Below are 5,000 nucleotides of genomic sequence, written 5' to 3' on the forward strand. Positions count from 1 at the left end.
CGAGCGGAAAACGACGAGGCCGTAGCTCGTAGAAGGAGTCGTCGCTGTCGCGTTTCTCTCTCCTTTATCGCTCGCCGTTCTCGGGACTCGGTTCTCGGGGCATGGCGAGGATTCTTGAATTAAGGAGCGGCGGCCGGGAGGCGTGAGGAGGCTGTGATTAACGCGGGCGGGACTCTACGGGCCACGTGTGTGCGTTTGTGTTTGTTTGTTTGTTTGTTTGTGTGTTTGTTTGTGTGTGTTTGTTTGTTTGTTTGTTTGTTTGTGTGTATGTGTGTTTGTTTGTGTTTGTTTGTTTGTTTGTTTGTGTGTTTGTTTGTGTGTGGGTGTCTGTTTGTGTTTGTTTGTTTGTGTGTGTGTGTTTGTTTGTGTGTGTGTGTTTGTGTGTTTGTTTGTGTTTGTGTGTGAGTGTTTGTGTGTGTTTGTTTGTTTGTGTGTGTGTGTTTGTGTATGTTTGTTTGTGTTTGTGTGTGTGTTTGTTTGTGTGTGTGTGTGCTTGTTTGTGTGTGTGTGTGTGTGTTTGTTTGTGTGTGTTTGTTTGTTTGAATGTGTGTGTGTGTGTGTGTGTATGTGTTTGTGTGTATGTGTGTGTTTGTGTGTGTGTGTTTTTGTGTTTGTTTGTGTGTGTGTGTTTGTTTGTTTGTTTGTGTGTGTGTGTGTGTGTGTGTGTGTTTGTGCCTGCGTGTTTCTGAGTATGTGCGTATGCGCTTCTATATCGCGTATGTATTTGTGCTTCAGTAACTGCATTTGTAGATATGCACTTAACTTGGTGTACGAAACACACACGAATACACACACGCCCACGTACACAAACACACATGCACCCACTACACGCATACAAGCATACACAAACACACGCACACACAGACATACGAGGGTGCGGCTTCCATATGGTTAGAAAATTTAATAATATTTTTATTATTAATGATTAGATAAATATATATATATATATATATATATATATATATATATATATATATATATATATATATATATATATATATATATATATATAATAAAGAAAATAATAGGCCGGCGCGTTGGTCCCCTGGGCAAGGAAATTCATCTCGATTCCCTACAGGTAGAGGGACACGATAAGAATAGAGGATAGAGGGACACGACAAGAATAGAGGATAGAGGGACACGATAAGAATAGAGGATAGAGGGACACGATAAGAATAGAGGACAGAGGGACACGATAAGAATAGAGGATAGAGGGACACGATAAGAATTGAGGATAGAGGGACACGATAAGAATAGAAGATAGACGGACACGATGAGAATAGAGGATAGAGGGACACGATAAGAATAGAAGATAGACGGACACGATGAGAATAGAGGATAGAGGGACACGACAAGAATAGAGGGTAGAGGGACACGATAAGAATAGAGGATAGAGGGACACGACAAGAATAGAGGATAGAGGGACACGATAAGAATAGAGGATAGAGGGACACGATAAGAATAGAGGATAGAGGGACACGATAAGAATAGAGGATAGAGGGACACGATAAGAATAGAGGATAGAGGGACACGATAAGAATAGAGGATAGAGGGACACGGTAAGAATAGAGGATAGAGGGACACGATAAGAATAGAGGATAGAGGGACACGATAAGAATAGAGGATAGAGGGACACGATAAGAATAGAGGATAGAGGGACACGATAAGAATACTCTCAATATATATCCGTGCGTGTCGTAAAGAGGCGAGTGTGAGAGCTCCTACCAACCTGCAGTGGGCCAGCGTGGTAGGGTATAGCCCACCCTCTCCCCTTCATGATACACGTCATGATGCGAGTTTCAAAGCATTGGATCCTTTCACCCTAAGACACTCAAAGTATTCAAATAGAGTTCAAATCTATGGTTTTTATTTCTGATTGACCAAAAGAGACCATTAGTGAACCTAAATGACCTCTTAACCTTCCAAGTTCAGGTTGAAAAGACAAGTAATCATCCAGTGAAGCCTATTAGGGCCTAAAATTGCATTTCAATTACTTTTCTTAACAATTATTTAACATTCAAACAGCCTTCTCAAAGTTATTATAGAACTTCTATGTTTGAGGTTCAGTTCGAGGATTTTTTGTCATTTTTTGGATTTTGACAAAAATTCAAAATTTGAGAGATAATTCAAAGATAGGTGAGTGTAGGAAGGGGGGGAGAGTGAAGAGTGGGAAAGGGGGAGGGAGGGGACTTGGAGAGGGATAGGGAGGAGGTAGGGAAATATGAATGATATATTTCATTATAGATCCGCGAAATTATCCTAAATTTCATTGCATTCATTGTTATCTTATAGCTATTATTAATGTCTTTATAACTAGTTCATTCTTATTTTCTCTATTATCTTTCTTCTGTTTCTTATTATCATCACTACTAATACCATTATTTGCTGTTTTTGTTTATTTTTGAATATACATTCCGATATATCATTATCATTATCATCATTACTTTTTAAATCAATATTCCTAATATTTCTTACCATTATTATCCTTTTTGTAATTATTGTCATTGTCGTTATAATAATTGTTACTATTATTTGTCTATTATCGTCATTATTACCATTTTCAGTATTATCAATTGTAATAATAATAATAATAGTAATGATGATGATGATTTGTGTTATCATTTTCATTATCATTATTATTACTTTTACCATTATTATTATTATCATTATTGTTGCTAGTATTTTCATTATTGGCATCATCCTTATTATGATAATAAAATAATAGTAGCAATGATAATATTTATCATTAATATTATCATTATTGTTGTTTTTATTATCATCATTATATTTTTTATTAAAATTATAGCTGTAATAATGCTTATTCTTATTGTTATTATTATGCTGTTGTTGTTATTATTATTATCATTATTATTATTATCATTATCGTTATTTATATCCTTATAATGTTTTTTTTTTTATCTCATTACAATATCTATTATTAAGTTTTTTGCCTCAGCCAGTAAAGTTATGAATCGTTTACTTTGGTTATTTATTTATTTAGTTTGTTCGTTAGCAGGACAACTAAAGATAGGTTTTGAACAAACTTTTATGAAATTTTGACCAGAGGTGCGTCTTGGCCCACCTTAGATGCCTCAAGATTGATCAGGATCCAGGATTAAATAATAATAATAATAATAATAATAATAATAATAATAATAATAATAATAATAATAATAATAATAATAATAATAATAATTGCAGTTACCCTTATTCCGTTGATATTAGGGTAACTGTTATCATAATTATAATCATTATCATTACCTTTGTCATAATCATTATCGTTTTGATTATCCTCATTATTATCCATGTTACAGCTATTATCAATATTAAATTTTGAAATCTTAATTTCATCAAAATTAATATTCTATCATTATTACTTTTAATAGTATTATTATCGTTATTAATATTGTCGTTCTTCTTATTATTATTGTCATTATTGATAATATTTTGATTATTATTATCATTATTATTACTATTACTATTATTTTTACTATTATTATTTTTACTATTATTACTATTAATGTTGTCATTATTATTGTTATCATTGCCATTATATGTATAATTATCACCACCACTGTAATTACAACTATTGTTATTGTTATACTTATCATTATTATTATCACTATTAAAATTACTGCTGCTATTGTTATCATTAATATCATTATCATCAATAAAAACTCTTTTTTTCCTGATCTTTATTACTATCAGTTTTGTTATTGTTATTATTTCTAGTATCATTACTATTAATATTATTATTATTATTATTATTATCATTATTATCATAATCGTTATTATTAATAATATTATCATTATCATTATAAATATTGTTATCATTGTTATTATCATTATCGTTATTATTATCATTATTATTATTATCATTATCATTATTTTTATCATCATCATTATCATTATTTTCAACATATTATTTTTATTATTTTTATCAGTATTATGATAATTTTTACCGTCATCATCATTATTATTTCATTATTATCATCTTTATCATTACTATGAATATCATAAGATTAAAAAAGAAGGAAAATGAATAAGAAGAGGTATAAGAATAAAACAAAAGAGCAGAAGATGAAGAGAAAGAAGAGTAGATGGAGATAAAGGAGGTTATAGAAGGAAGGGGAATAAAGGAAGAAGGCAGAAAAGAAGAAACAAGTGGAGAGAATCGTAGAAAGAAGGGAAAGAGCGAAAGAAAACCAAGAACTTAATAATATGCAATGGTATTTAATTTAAAAAAACAATATTGATGTGGAAGAATAAGCTTGAAAAAATAAGACGAAAAAAGGAAAGTGAATGAAAAAAGACAAAATCTGTATTCTCATCATGTAAAAAAATACTATTCCGGAATCACAGGATTAAGATTAATCTGTTAATGACAACAAGCCATCGTCTAATATTGTGTTCAGGAATTGAATCGACGCGTAACGCTGCCATTGGTGTAGCATAATAATAGAATCACTAATATATATTGCTGGAATACTGAGCTGAAATGCGCCATCATCAAACTCTGAATTACTTCCTGCTTAAATTGAGTGAAGATACGGAAAAAAAAGAATAAATATAATTTAAAAAAGAATTAAGTGAAGGCAATAGATAGGAAAAAGGTTTAATTACTGTAATGAGAAACAGAAAATCAAATCACAGAGCAAACATACATCAAACGGAAAGGATATACATAATAATTTCAACAAGACAATGGACTTTTATTTTAATTAATTGAGCTTTTTGTCCTTCTTTTAGAAAAGCTGTAAAGCCAAAATAACTTTTCATTTATTTCCCTCTAGTGAACAGGAAGCTCAAATAATCAGAGAGCAAAATTACCATGGACTGGCCAGAGAAAGGCAGAAATTATATACTTTGTATCAGAGAATTCCGCTTGTTGAGGGTCATATTATAATAGATAAAGCTCGCTAACGAGACGTATTAGTAGTATCATTTGATTGTTTTCTCTCTCTCTCTCTCTCTCTTTCCTCTTTCTCTTTCTCTCTCTC

This window comes from Penaeus vannamei, chromosome 22 (assembly GCF_042767895.1).
Source record: "Penaeus vannamei isolate JL-2024 chromosome 22, ASM4276789v1, whole genome shotgun sequence".
In the NCBI taxonomy this organism is placed as follows: Eukaryota; Metazoa; Arthropoda; class Malacostraca; order Decapoda; family Penaeidae; genus Penaeus; species Penaeus vannamei.